Raw genomic sequence first — 15,938 nt, 5'->3', positions numbered from 1 at the left:
AGTGATATTTTCCTTTTTCATAGAGGCAAGAGAGGTTCTTAAAGAATCCAAAGGCAATTTCTTCATTAGACTCAAGGACTGATCTCTACTGGGTAATAGAAAACACTGAAGTGGGAGTCAAAACTTTCTACTCCAGTGGAATTTAAGCTTCTTGAAGGCAAGCTTCTTTTCCATTGTCTTTATAACCCCAATACCTTGCATGTAGTAGGCACTTAATTAATGCTTGTTGGTTTGGTTTGGACTGGATCTGAGTTAAGTGCCAGATCTACTATTAACTAGCTGTATGATCTTGAGCAAACTGGTTAACCCTCTCTATGCCCTAGTATCCTCATCTATGGATGAAGTTGGGCTAGACTTGCAGAGGTATCAAACTCAGGGTATAAAACTCTCCAGTGTAGCAGGGAATTGATTGAAATATAATTGGGAAATGTTTAACAAAAACATAAAAATACAACAGAAAATAGATAATGCTAGTTTGTGATTTTCTAAGTCAACATTAGGCCTTATCTGTTTCTATTTGAGTTTGATACTATGTTCTAAAGGACCTTTAAAGTTCTTTTGGCATAATGGTTCCACAATATTTTATTTTCTCAAAGGACCTCTCAATGTTGCTCCCTCCAAAACACATTCACACACACACACACACACACACACACACACACACACACACATCACCACCACTATCAACACCACAAACATCTCATACACAGACATACACATTCAATTTTAGTTTGTCTTTATGGTGACTTTTACCTACTTGGTGAACTGATCACCACAAATAATGAAATATCATTCATTCCACCAAGAGTTCCACATTTTTAAATATGAGAAAGTGAAAACTGCATTTTTCTCCTCCGGCACTGATAGAGCAAAACCCACACATTCCTCTGGCTGCAGGCAGAATTTTGATGGTGTTTTATTTTGGGATAGAGAACATTTTAGTGCTAATAAGATAACCTACTCTTTGCAAGTTAGAAGTGTGGATTTTCTTGGCCTAGTAAAGAAAGTTAAATTTCATTAGCTGGGAAGATGTTATCAAATGAGATAAAATTTGCTAAACCTTTAGCACAGTGCCTGGTATAGAGAAGGTACTATATAAATGCTGTTGTTATTATTATTATTACTACTACTAATACTATTATTATAATATTTTAGAGTTAGGAGGAATTGAGGAAAAAGGTCCTTAGACCAGACGAAAACTCAGTTATATGTAACCCTTTTGTGAGTTGAATAAAAACTTAATCATGGAAAAATAAATGATTCTTTAGCTTTAGCAGTGCGTGACACGATACAGGACTCAGTGGGAGAGTGGAGCAGGTGTATTTGTATTTTTTGGCATGTGCTTGATGGGCTTCAGGCAGCCAGCTTGGAGCCATGACCGTCTGCCACATGAACTGTCCATTGTCTCATGTCCATCTTCTCCTGAGCAGTCCTTCTTGATGGCAGGAACTGGAAATGGCCACTCCTTTTCCCAGCTGGAACCAGATACTCGTGCCACACTCAGGTATTTGAAATACAGTGAAGCCAAAAAAATCCAAAGCTCTTATCTAGGAATTAATCAGGTCAGAATTTCATTTTACCAATGAATTTAAGCTCCTTCGGGCCTTGGGAGAGGGGTCCTACTGAAAGATGTGACCTGTAAGTCCAATCCCTCTGGGCAGTCTGTAACTATAATGGAAACATTTATTTGGCTAAAATTTTGGGCACTAGAATGAAGTTTATGTTGTTTATTGCTTAGCCCATTTCATCTAGGCTTCCTCCTCACCCTCTCTTCATTCCCCACCTCCATCACTGGACCTGTGATTTATTTCATTGTCATTTCATCCAGGTGAGGAAATCCCCTTTACCAAAGCTGATCAGCACTGGCTCTGCAATTTATAATAATAGAGGGAAAAATTTTTTAAAAAGTTTTAAAAATCATACAGGGCAGTGAAAGATGACTCTCCTAGGGTCACGTGGCAAGGATGGGCCAAAATAGGACTCAAATATAGTTCTTTCTGACTCCAAAGCCAAATTTGTATCTATTATGCCATTGCACCCACTCAGCATGTCAGTATGGTAACCAGAATGGGAATTGTGAAGGACTCTTCAAAAAAAATGAAGTCAAAGAATCATGAGTAGGAAGGTCCCTCAAAGGACTTTTGGTGTATCCTGCCACCAGTCAGTATGTAATATATTAAACTATCAAATTCCAGGATCCTAGAGTCAATTTCTGTTCTTAAAACCTCTGCATAAAAAGGAAGTATAATCATCCCTTCCACATTGCAACTTTCCACATAGAGGTTTAAATATATTGTGGGTTGGCATAAGAAATAAAATAGGAATTTTGGGGGAGTTTTGTAGAAGTCACAGACAACAGGTAAAGGCCAGGAGACAACCCAGAGCCTATGACCAAATACTTAACCCAAATTTTACAATAAGGTACTGTAAACATCCCATAAAAGAAAAAGAAAAAATTCAGACTTCTTCTCTGGTACAAAAGGAGGCCAAAAAATTTTTACGAGGATTTTACAGATCATGGGGGTGCCATACCCCTAACCCCATGTGATGTAGAAGGGATAACTGTACAGTTGGAATAGCCTGTTCAGTGCTTTGCCATTAGGAAGTTCTACTTTGGGCTTCTCTTAAAAATCTCCTACGATGTGAATCTTTTGGGAAAGGAACCAAAATGGAAACTTGGCAGAGCAGCTGGGACCCTTCAGGGGGGTTTAGTTACAGATTTCATTTTCTCTTTTAATAGGATCTTATTTGAGTTATTGGCTATTGAGAAGGTTCAAATCTCTGACCAAGGAGAATTCTTCCATCCAGACAGCTGGCGGGTTTGTCTTGAAGTTCAGCTGGGAGGTAGGGAGGGAGCTTGCAACTTTATCCGCCTCCTTTACCACATGACTAGACTGATGGAGACCTTTAAATGTCAACAAAGCAATTTTGAATGGAATTCAGAGCTCAATGGGAAGCTGGTATCAGGCCTCTTATGTTAGAGGAATCATATGAACCAAATGGTGTGTTCCATTCCAGCTGCGGCATTCTGTATGGGCTGGAGTCAGAGCCTGCTGCAGGCGTTATCAGTGAGGAAACATCGAGTTACAGTAATACAGGCTGTAAGCTATCTGTGCAGATCTCTATCTTAGTGGCAGAGGTCTGACACTACCTCGAGATACCCAAATCCCCTTTTGTTTCCCACCTCCCACTCAAGGAGATAGTAGCTATGCTTTCAAACACTGGTTTGGGAGAGAATGGGGACAGCAGAAGCAGGGATAAAAAGTTCAGGCAATCAAAGCTGGTTAATATTGACTGGGATGGGCTTGGGGATTATGGTACAAGGCTGCCCCCCCACTTACCTGGTCTATCCATTTAGACACCAGAATGTGATTTTTTCCTTGTTTGTCTCTTGTGCAAAGCCAAATTCTTGCTTCTTGGCAGGAGCTGTTTGCAGAGGGTAGAAGAAATGAAGCCGAAATAGAGATTTCCCTGGTTAGTCTATTGATTCTCTATTAAATTGCAAGAAAGGAAAACAAATCACCAAGGTCTGGCCTGGCCGTCTGCCAGGGTGTGTGTTTTATGTATGTGCGGACATGGAGACATACTTGTGGAGCACAGAGGTACCACCTGAGCATGGACAGCACTGAATCCTCCTTCACCGTACAGTCTGAGACAATTCTCATGAACCCTCAGAGCTGGGAGATCACAGCGGTTAGCTCTGCAGAGCCAAGTGCCAAAGGGACACATGAATCCTGCCTTGACAGAGATCTGTAGGTACTTTGCTCAATCATGGGGAGGGAGGTAGGCAGGGAGTGGAGGGCATTTGGGCATTTTCCTCTAATTTGTTCTCAGAGCACCTTATGTATGCGATCTTCATAGAACCTCAGAATGACCCTGTGAAATAGCTGATACAGGTGTTATGAGCTTAAGTCAACAGATGAGAAAACAAAGTGATTATGGGCATATAGCTACTATCAGGAGCAGCACATCCTGGCCAAATAATGCATCCCAGCTCAGTGCAAAAAACAGTGATGGTAAATTCTACCTCTGATCCTCTGTGTATGTGTGTGTGTGTGTGTGTGTGTGTGTGTGTGTGTATGTGAGAGAGAGAGAGACAGAGACAGAGACAAAGAGAGACAGAGAGAGAGACAGAGAGAGAGACAGACAGAGAGAGAAACTAGTCAAATTTCTTAACCTCTGTGGGCTTCAGTGTCCTTACCTGTAAACTAGATGACCTCTGAACCCCCTCCCAGCTTTAGATATATGACCCTATGTTCAATCAATCAATAAACATTTACTAAGCAACTAGTATGTGCGAAGCAAACACTGGATGCCTTCATGCCTGGATGAGTGCACCACTTTAACCATTATGCCAAGCTCCTTCTCAGTGTTCTATTAGACGAGACAGTCATTCGCCTTTCTTTGCCCTTTACATGTAACGCCCTAATGAGAAAGGCATGTGCTAGTATCTAACATAGCCTGCTTATGGCAGCAGACAGATGAGGATGCTTTCTTTTCTTAGATCTGCACCCCATTTTCATTCCCATACCAGCAGCAGGAGACCACCCTACTTCCCTTCCTCATCACCATTCAACTTCCTCTGGAGGCATCTAAGACTTCATCCCTTCACCATTTAAGAAGCCAGTTTTAAATGTTTAGGTGAGTAGCTGCAGGGCGAGACAGGCCCAAGCGATGCAATCCAGAAAGCCAAGTGTAAGAGTTTCAGTAGTTGCTTATTTTCTTTCTTGTTCAATTTATTTATTTATTATCAATCAATCAATAAGGCTTTACTAAACACCTGCTGCAGAGTAGGCACTGCACTCCGTGGTGGGGAAACAAATACAGAGAAAGAAATGGCCCTCAATGGGGCTTATATCCATTGGGACAGAATATGCACTTATGTAAGGATACATACAAAGTAGGCACAAGGTCACCTTTGATGGGAAGGCGCTAGCAGCTGAGAGCACCAGGAAAGGTCTTCTGCCGCAGAGAACAGCACTCACAGCTGAGTCATAAAGGAAACCACGGTCACTGAAGGTACAGAACGAATATGAAATCTTTAGTCTGTTAGCAAGGATAACAGTCAACTGATAGAATCAGCTTTGCCTGATTCTCTCGTGTACTTCAAAACTACCTTCCCCATCTTCCCCAGTCCAATATCCTTGAATAGAGGGACACTACTTCATTGCATTTCCTTCTCTTCACTCGCACCCCCAAAAGGCCCTTCTGTCTGAGCCTGCAGTCTATTAGATTGTAAACTCCTCAAGGACAGGAAGCATGTCTTCTTTCATCTTTTTTATCCTCAGAGCCCAGCACAATGCCCTGCAAATACTAAGCTTTCAGTGGATTTTTTTTTTTAATTTGAATTGAATTGCAGTCTTTCCATCTATTATGTTCCTCTCATCTCCCTGGAGCAGAGCCTGCCATCCTGTGTCGAATGTAAGATGAGCTTCAAGCTCGGGGAGGAAGCCACCTGGCAGGAGGAGGCAGACACCCAGCACGCTAATTGCTACATCTTTCGCTTCTAGAAATCTGGGCTTTCTCTGATAGAAAAAAGTGTGCTTGCTGATGAGTTATTAATTCGTCAGGCTGCAGTCACTCTCTCACTGCCCTTTTCAGGGGCAGGTCTGTCTGCAGTTGCTACATAAACTTGAGCTCAGTGACATGGCCAGCTCTGGATCTGACCTAAGGATTTTGTCTAACCCTCTCTGACGGGGTGACAAGGTGAAGAAGCTGGACATGAGCAAGGTCTAGTGAGGATCTTGCCCTTTGCTGCATGTACATCTGTTTTGTGAGATAGTCAGACTCTTATCCTGGCTGGTGGTGAAGGGAAGGGGGATCCCTTAGATGATCTCTCCCCAGGTCCTTCCTAACCTGGGGCTGCTTAATCCTTTGACCTGTTCTCTCAAGGTCAACCCAGACTCCTGCAGACAGTCCTCTAAGAGTAGGCATTTAATTAGGTCTCATCTATAGGAAGTTCTTGCACAAATGACTTTGGGATGACAGAGGTCAAGATTTGGATCCTCTTAGACACCTCTCTCCCCAGCCCCCAGGAAGCCTTTCCTCTTTCCTATTTCACACAGGCTCTTCTGTGTCATCCTTTCACAATTCCTGTGTTCAGCCTCCGATTACACAAAACAGCCGCTGCTAGATGACTAACCTAAACATTGTTATTAAGAATTACCTACCTCAGTCTCTGCAAAATGCATATTGAGCATCGTGGTTATTTGGTGTTAGCTATTTCATTGTTCTTATGAATACACATGAGGATACAAGCGACTGCATCACTAATGAAGCTCTGCACCTCTAAACACAAAGCTTCTCCGATGCTTACTAAGAGAATTCAAAGTTCTTTTAACTGCCCCTCTGCCCTAGGACCAGGTCAGGGTAAGAAAACCAGAAAAAGTGAAGAAGAAGCAGCTTTTATTTTTCTCCTGACTGCCAGTCCCACATCTCTAGCTGCCTATAGGGTATCTCCACCTGGATGCCAATGCAGACACCTAAAATCAAGATCTGTATAAGTAAACTCATCACGGCTGTGCCGCACTTCCCGCCCCAAATGCTTCTCCTCCAAATGTCTCTATTTCTGCTGATGGTAATGCCCGCTTTCCAGCCAGCCTGGCTTGAAACTGTCTGAATTCTCTTAGACTCTTTTCTCTCCCTCAATTCCTACATTTGAGAAGGTGCTAAGTCTTGCCAACTCTTTGGCCACAATAATCTCTAGCACTGTTTCTTCCCCTCCACTCCCATAATCACCGCTCCATATAAAACCCTCATTACTACTCTCCTAGTCAGTTCTAATAACCTCATAACCAGTCTTCTTGTCCCTAGTCTCACTTCTCCAATTGATCTTTGACAAAGATGCCTTTAGAAATCTTTTTGTACCTTAGTTTGATTTCTTGCTTCTCTTTCTGGGTGGGCAGTGCCTTGCATAGGGCATCTATGTAACCAACAAGAAGGCAGCAGATCTTTTAAGATGAAACCAACTTCTTCTCCCCCTAATATCTTCCTAATGCTTAGGTACATGTTTTGTTCTTGCTCGGAACCTTCTGTGGTTCCCCAGTGTCTGTGCCAATGGACATGGCCCATGATTTGACTCCAACCTCTTTTTCTAGCCTTGTTTTCTTCTCTCTCCCCTTTACATATACTCCAGCCAGGCTGGCCCATTATGATCTCACCTCACTCTCTCTTGCCCTTGTGCAGACTGTCTCCCACTCTTCGAATGTATTTCTCTCCTCACCTCTGCTGCTTGAAATCGTTCTCTTTCTTCAGTGTCTACTTTAGGTGCTACTTCCCACAAGAAGCTTTCCCAGATCATTTCAACTCAAAGGACTCTCTTTTCATATTTCATATGGTACTTTCCCCAGATCATTCCTTTTGTCCTTAGCATATTCTACTTTATACCACATACGTTTGCATAAGCTCTTCTTTCCCTAACATTTCAAGGGCAGTGAAGTAGAGGAAAGTATTGTTGTGTAGTGTTTAAAAAGTTGGAGAGATATAACTTCTGGGTAATTAGTCATGTTATTAATAATGCCAGCATTTTTAATAGATGGTCAGTGACACTCTCAAATATCTCAGACAATCATGGCAGCAGGCTCATAGCTTGTATTTCCTTGGAAGAGGAATGGATTTTCCTGAGAGTGGCACTCAACACTGATTGTTTAACAACTAATGAGATAATGAATATTGCAATGAGGGGCTGAGAGTGACATCATATCATTCTTGCACCAACCCTATCCGTACACCCAGGCCACCCCAGCCTTGGGCAATCTAGATAAAAAGATCTATCTCCACCCAAGCTTGATTGAGTGGAATTCACCTTAGATTAGAGATTCCTTGTAAAGTGGGGTGGGGACTGATAGAGGAGAAAGCAAGTTCGACCTTCAAAGACTGAGTTTTTGAAATGAGGCCTTTGGAAGAAGGGGGAACCCTGGATTGCCCCAAATCATTGGCTATTAATAATCAGTTATCTTTCTATTTTTAGGGCCATCATGGCACAGGGAATGGAAAGCTGAGCTTGGAGCCAAAAGACCTGAGTTCAAGTGTTGCTTCTGACATGTTCTGGCTATATGACTCTGAGAAAGTACTTTAATCTCTTCATATTCCTGGGGACTCTCTTAGAATATAAGTGGCAGACAAAGTGCTGACCTGCATTGGGAAAAAAAAAAGTTTCCTCATCTGGGATTTCCTTACATGAATGAAATCACAGCCATAGTTCCTATGCCAAACACTTAGCTCTAGCATGTATTAAGTACTTAATAAAAGTTTCATATAATTGAATTTTAATCAGAGGACTGGAAGAAACTCAAGAGCTCTTATCTCCAGTATCTTGAGCTAACTTTTAGACAGGGTACAGAAATATTCTGAGTCATCTGTTTGGGAAGGTGAGAAGGACTTTTTTTCTGAAATTACTAAGCAATAGGACTGGCTGGACTTTTAGTAAATCATTCAGGGTGTTGGGGAAAAGCAATGTTGTTTATAAGTTAAATCTGTATCAGCCATGCAAAACACATCCAGCCTTCTTTGTGTAGCATGGCTTAGTTGTATTCCTGCACTTATCCTCACCCATGGATATCCCTCATATATAGATAGCTCTGTGACCTTGTGCCTAGTTGACTCTCCACATAAGCCTCCCCACCTTCAGCCTCTTCCCCCATCCAATCTGTCCTGAATGCTATTGCCAAAGATACATTGTGTGATTGCCAATTTAACCATCTCTTTCTCCTCCTATGGTAACTTATTTTCCAGTTGGAGTCAATTCAGGCTTCTGACAGTATGATCCTTCATGAATTCTTTTTTTTGGGGGGTTACAATTGCCATCCATTTCTCTGTTTCTAGGACACACTTATTCCAAGGTGATTACATAATAACTTTAAAAAAAAAAGTCCTTGGAAGCTTTCTGTCCAATCCCACCTCCCAGGATTTGGAAAGCAATACTCTAATTTTAGATTCTTAGTAGAGGGTTCTTAACCCTTTTTGTGTCATAGACCCCTTAGACACCTCTAAGAATAATGTTTTTAAATGCATAAAATAAAATATTTATGCTACTAAGGAAATCAATTATATTGAGATATGGTTATGAAAACACCTTTTTAAAAGTTCACAGATTCCCTCCCAAGTTAAGAATTTCTGCAAGTGGTATCTGCTCTTCCACTAACTTTCTGTCTGACCTTAGTAAGTTCCTTAACTTTTCTTTGTATCATTCCTGAAAGGTGAAATAGAGAGAACTTATTTATTAGTGATAAAAAGTGGTCAAAACAACTTTACCAGGCGGAAAATGTTAAAGGAAAGATAAAAAAAAAAAAGAAAAAAAATCTTCCAGCAAAGTAGGAACATCCATCCTGGAGTCCATTCTTAAATAGACTTAATTACTTTTTGATGAAGGGTGGAGAGATTCTTCTGGTGAATATTTATCTTCATGATAAAGTCTTCCTTTCAGAAAGAAACATCCCTGCCTGAGGGTTTTTAGTATGCTAATGACCCAATCTAGAGAATGTGTTGGGGCAAGGGAGCCATGGGCTCCCCATATGTGCCTAAAGTTTGGGGGGGTAGTAAAAGACGAAAGAAAGGAGCTGTCAGCCTGAGAGTTTCAGGAAGAAGAGTATTAATTACTGATTATTTCTGAACATACCAGTAGTTCAGTGAGGACTTGTCATATCGACTCTGCCATTCGCTGCATGGACAATTCTTAGGATCTTGGCATCCTATGACAATAGCTGACAATGATCTCCAAAGATCAAAGGATGGTAGATTCATAGTTAAAAGAAACCAAAGGGTCCATCTAGTCCACCTCTCTTTATTTTATAGGCAAGAAGATTGAAGGACAAAGAGAATGAGTAACGGGCTCACAGTCAATGACAGAGACAGGATTTGAACTGAGATCCTTAGACTCCAAAGCCCGTCTTTCTTTCTGTTGTGACATAGTGTTTCCCTAAAACAAAAATTAAAAATTATTTTTAAAAAGATGTAGATAAGCATAGCTAGGAATTGAATTGTTTGGAAGGTCACCGTGCTCACTTCTTTTCCACCAAATCTTTCTTGAAAAGATGAACTCGTCCATTAAATTGCTTCCACACAATAAAAAACCTGAGGCACTTAGGTTCTTTTGCTGTTGTTTATCCTTGGTTCTCCAAGAGGACTTCACTTGCAAATGAATTGGATTTGAGTGAGGCAGGGCTGTGCAAAGTCCCCGACCTCACTCTCTAAGGGGGATTCCTTTGGGTCCAGTGGCAAGATATAGATCAGGAGGACTGGAGATGGCCCTGGATGCAGTGGGAGACCTTGGCCTTTTTAAGCTAAGGTCCAGATTTTTTTATATAGTTGCTGTAGTTAGAAAATCTCACAATTTCCCCTTATCTTGGCAGAGAAGAAGTCATTTGTGATTATCTAGCCTGGATCTGATTGCCTAAGATTTAACCCTGTTTGTTAACATGATACATTTCATCTAGGGCAGTGAATAGAGTATTGGAGCAGGAGTCAGGAGTTCTAGCACTAAATTCCAGCTCCCATATTTGCTGCCTGTCTGACCTTGGACGAATCACATCACCTCCGTGGACCTCAGCTGCCACATCTTTAAAATAGGAGTAGAGAGTTGTAGTAAATGATCTCGTAGGACCCCTCCAGTTCTAAATCTATTCAGCTATGAATCTGTGTGGGTATGTTTTATCAAACATGTACAACCAGATTTTAAACTCGAAGTCATAGGCTAACTATATCTTTCCTTCCTAAGGTGTCCACCCCATTCCTTATTTCTCACACAACACCATAATGGGTACTGTAATACTTTCCTCCCCACAGGAAAGTCAGCTCCCAGGGGTTTGTGAAGGAGCAGGGTCACCCACCCCATTTCCAAATGAGATGGAATCAGACCTGCCTTCCTCACTCAGGAATCTAAAAGAATTCTTAGGATGTTAGTCTCAAGAAAATAATACCCATAATTAAACTTTCATCCTTGAATGATTCTATAATCTGTCCTCTCCCTTCATCCCTATACAAATTGTGGGTAACCTGCCCTTCCCCCATTCTTGTGCAAATTGTTGGTAATCTGCCCGACCCCTGGCCATTGAATTTCAGAGTTGGAAAGGATATTAGAGACCATGTAGTCCAACCCCTTCCTGAGCAGGAATTTAACCTACAATATACTTGTCAGGTAGTCATCCAGCCTTTACCTTAGCATGTGATTCATGTTGAACTTGAGGTCTTCTTGAGGAAGTTAGGTGGTACAGTGGATAGAGCACTGGGTCTAGAGTCAGGAAGACTTGTTCAAATCTGGCCTCAGATGCTTGATAGCTGTATGATTCTGGGCAAGTCACTTAAGCTGTGTCTGCCTTGGTTTCCTCAACTGGAAAATAGGGCTAATGTAAGCATCTGCCTTCCAGGGTTGTTATGAGGATCAAATAAGATATTTGTAAAAAGCACTTAGCACAGTGCCTGCCACATAGTAGTCACTTAATAAATGTTTCTTTCTTTCCTTCCTTCCTTCCTTCCTTCCTTCCATCCAAAATCCCACAATTTTTTTTCGGTTGAATTGCTATTTGTATTATTCATACATCCGGCTTCTTCTACTTTTAACAGTGACTTTTGAACCCTACTATAACAACCTTGCTTTTATTTGCATTAAAATTCGTCTTATTAGATCTGGCTCAATTCATGATCATTTATGCTTTTTCATCCTGTCTAAATCTTGTCCATATTTTCCCATTGGTACTTCATAGAGATCCTCTGCAAAATACTTGATTTTTTCCCCTTTCCCTTTTCATATTTCATGAGTATTAGTGGGCTGTCTCTTAACATTAGATATTGCTACATGAATAGTGCACCTCCTTTTTCAGTATCATATATACTGAATGATGGTACCTTGCACTGTGCCTTACACAGAGATCATCACTGGGAAGATGCTACAACTTAATTGTACCACCACGCATCTCTGCATTGACCTTTTGGTCATCTGCAACTTTGTTATTGTGGCAATATGGTACTCCAAGATTCACAAACATTGCATGAATGAGAAAATATTTGTGTTAAAAATAGGCTCTTGGATTAGGGAGAAACATGGACTATCCCAAATGCAAAGTAGCCTGCTGTCTTCCTTTTATTCAATTTTGGACCTAACTCATTTTCTTTCTGCTATACCTGCCCTAGAAAAAGAAATATAGTGATGTACTAAGTCAAAGGAATATAAGATTTTTTTTAAAGCTATGCTTTATTGGAGAAAAGGATGAAATCATGGAAGGTATACAGACACTGCTTTACGTAAATTAGGTGAAAATAACAATATGAGAAGGAAGAGTCGCCCAATATTTATGTTGCTTCTTTCTCTGTCAAGGACAATGATTTTTTTTTGTGTGTGGAAAGAATGGAACATACACACACACACACACACACACACACACACACATATATACACACACATATATATATGTGTGTGTGTGTGTGTGTGTGTGTATACCTATTAGTATAGGAAGTTGATATTCAAGATAAGTAAGGATATAATAAGAGAATATATTAGTAAAGAGATGACAAGTGAACCTCTGAAAAAGGAAATGGGGATTATAAAGAAGCTTCATCAAGAACAGTCAATGCTTGTTATAACTGACTTCCTGGGCTTATGGCTGAGAGGACTAGCTGCTATGGATAATGGTTTAGATGAATTTTAGTAAAACATTTGACAAGTTTGTTCATGCTAGGTGAAGAATTGTGGACTAGACAATAATTCATCTAGGTGGATTTGGAACCAGTTGAATGGCTAGACCTGAAGAGTTGTAACTAATGTCTCAATGTCAACTTGGAAGGAGGATAGAAGGGGATAGAAGGGGAGTGCCCCAGGGATTTCTGCCTGGCCCTGTGCTGTTTGACATTTTTATCAATGATAGAATGTATAAATGGATAAAAGTATAAATGGAATGCTTATCAAATTTGCAGATGGCACAAAGCTGGAAGGAATAGCTAACACACTGAATAACAGAGTCAGAATTCAAAAAAGATCTTGACAGGCTAGAATATTGGACTGAATCTAGTAAGATGAAATTTATTAGACATAAATGTGATGTCTTAAACTTGAGTTAAAAAAATCAACTTCATAAGAAAAAGATGGTTGAGCATATAGGCTAATTTTTATAGCTGTCCTCTCAGTTGCTTTTTGGGATAGTGATATTAACTGATCTTTTCCCCCATCTTTTTGTTGCTATACCTCCCTCAAATAGCTTGTAAAAAGCTTCCAAGATTGTATCATATCCAGCAAGGGTTTCTATGCTGTGTCCTTTGTTGAGTCCAGCCTTTCTTTCTGACTTTGTCTTCTACAGTGCTATTTCAGGATATGTTAGGGTCCAAATGAAGTGGCGGTTCCATTGGCATTGGTGATAGAATCAGATTGTTATAGATTGACATAGACCATTACAACCAGGGAAGGGGTTCTGATACAGTCAAGGTTTATTTAGGTCAGAAAATAGTCTGGTATGTAATCCCCCTCCAAAAAAAAAAAAGTGACCCAATCAGCAGTGATGAGAGATGGAGAAGAGGGCAGTGCTAAGAGTGCTAAAATGAGTAAAAGAGAAAAAAAAATAAGTTATGATAGTACAGGATATTCATGAGTATGAATCCCAGAGGGTTATAGTCATTCAGAAATCAACATATTGAGAGTTGGGCTAGTGATGTCAAAAAAAGAATCTTGCTGAATCAGGGTCACAAGACAAACCAAAGTCTGAACATCAAAGTGGCAGAATCAGATCTCCAGGACAACAAAGAATGGGCAATGGTCAATAGAGACTTCAACAAATGTATGCCTTCTTTTCTCAGAGGACTTTACTAAGACTAATTCTCATAGTCTCCTGGTAACCAGCTAAAATTGACAAGGATTGTCATCAAGATAACTATATGGTGCTCAACAATGCATGTGATTGACTGCTAATGATAAGTGAGAACAGCTGGCCACTGGCTACTAGAAACTAGGGTTCTCTTCATTTTAAAATTGATGCGCTTATGCAGATATTGTCAGTATCCTGATAGGAGCTCTATGAATATAGGAAGAGAGAAAAGTCTGAACTGTAAAGAAATAGTAACTAACTTTGGTGTCTCCATTGCATGTCTTGCCTAAGCAAGGACTGTCCATGTCCCTGGCATTTCCACTGGGCTTCTGGATGGCTGGTCTTCAGTTGGCAGATTGCTTAGGAAACCAGCCCTACCCGATGCCTTCTCGATTTCACACTTAGAGCAGAGTAGAATGAGCTCAAAGCCGCTGCACAAATAAACTCTAATGACTTTCTTCCTGCATTTACATTATTAGGGGGTTCGTTTGACTGGCATTATGATGATAAATGAAAAATGCTTTGCCCCATTACATCAGGGACTAATGCAAAGTGGAAAGAATTTCTACTCATTTTTTTTAAAGGAAGAAAGAAAAAGGAGAGAGAAAATAGCAGATGGGAAGGCAATTGGCTCCTGGTGTCCTGCTAAGTTATTTGCATACAGTCAGCTGTGGAGGCTGTCAGGAGAATGATGCTACACCAACTCTCCATCCAGGACTTAGGTTGAGCTTGGCCGTTTCTTCTTCTCTGAGAGGTGTGCCAATCAGAAGTCTCACTGATGCTGTGGTCCCATAAGGATCATTTATACCCATTTGACAGGCAGATGGACTGAGGTTGAACATCTCCTATATAAATCAAAAGTACCCAAATCTATACCAATGAGTACCCAAAACTGGAAGTCTCTGTGAGCTTGGGAATAAAGAGGTGGCATATTTTCACGGATGGGAGGTTGTCAAAGCTTTACTGTCTACAGTGGGATGGTGTTGTTGTTATGTTCCTTGTAGGTACTCTAAAGAATTCTTTTGATTGAATCTGTTATGTCTGCCATGGTCCTAGAGAGCAAGGTCTCTGTGTATTTCTCCATGTATAGCACAACATGCCTTTCTCACAAAACCTGTCTGAAGTGGGTAGTTCAAGTACTAATGTCCTCATTTTTAAAAATGCAGAAATGAAAGTTGAGAGGGGGTAAATTATTTACTGCAATCAACCATCAATCAATAAACATGTATCAAGCCCCTACTATGTCCTAGGCACTGTGCTAAATGTTGGAGATTCCAAAAAAAAAAGCTGCCCTCAAAGAGATTGCAATCTATTGGGGGAGAAAACACACAAACAAATATATGCAAAGCATATATACTGGACCTAAGAGCTTGTGTTGGGGAGCTTGGTGTAAGAAGACTGGAAAGGTAGGAGGAGCTAGGTTATGAAGAGCTTTGAATGACAAGCTGAACATTTCATATTTGCTCTGGAGGCAGTAGAGAGCTACTGGAGTATATTTGGTAGGAGGGTATCAAGATTGGATCTTCGAGGTGGCAGACTACCACTAGAATCTTTGGATGCCAAATCCACTGATCTCTGTCCTCTCCGTCTCTCCAGGGCATCACCACCATCACTACCACCACCATCATCTGTATCATCATAGCAACAACTGACATTTGTACTGTGCTTTAAGGATCAACAAAGTTCTACAAACAACATCACCATAATCATACTAGCTGGAATTTACAGAATGTGTTAAGTTTTGCAAAGCACTTTAAATATATTATCTCATTTGATCCTTGTGACTGAGGCTGACAAACACTGAGTGACTTTTCCAGGGTCACATAGCTAAGGAAGTATCTGAGGGAGGATTTGAACTCAGGTCTTCCTGATTCCAAGTCCAGTACTCTATTTAATTACCTGCCTAGGTGCCCAACTTCATTTTGTCCTTATAAGCCTTTGAGGGAGAGGTTATTATTATTCCTATCTTACGAATTCAGAATTTGAGTCAGAGGGAAGTTAAGTGACTTGCTCAGGGTCACACAGCTAGTATCTTAAGGGCAAATCAGATCTAAGTCTTCATGATTCAGAATTCATCATTCTTTGTACTCTGCCATTCTGCCTCAATTATATTATCTCATGGCTACATATAACAAACCTCTATAGTGGCGA

At 40.7% G+C, this 15,938-nt stretch overlaps 1 protein-coding gene and 1 long non-coding RNA gene across 2 annotated transcripts in view; one reads left to right on the top strand and one right to left on the bottom strand.

Annotated features, from left to right (window-relative positions):
- NTM (neurotrimin) overlaps positions 1–15,938 on the top strand; it is a 1,253,923-nt gene that overhangs the window by 52,287 nt on the left and 1,185,698 nt on the right. The gene's annotated exons all lie outside the window — the stretch shown is intronic.
- Positions 1,313–7,088, bottom strand: LOC110192569 (uncharacterized). The gene is made up of 4 exons (XR_002320192.1): positions 6,868–7,088; positions 4,917–5,013; positions 3,342–3,426; positions 1,313–1,547 (listed from the first exon to the last, which is right to left on the bottom strand). It is a non-coding gene; the product is annotated as an uncharacterized LOC110192569 (long non-coding RNA).

Source organism: Phascolarctos cinereus, unplaced genomic scaffold, assembly GCF_003287225.1.
Source record: "Phascolarctos cinereus isolate Bilbo 61053 unplaced genomic scaffold, phaCin_HiC Scaffold_726;HRSCAF=1367, whole genome shotgun sequence".
Classification (NCBI taxonomy): domain Eukaryota; kingdom Metazoa; phylum Chordata; class Mammalia; order Diprotodontia; family Phascolarctidae; genus Phascolarctos; species Phascolarctos cinereus.
This window is presented reverse-complemented; position numbering and strand designations above follow the sequence as displayed.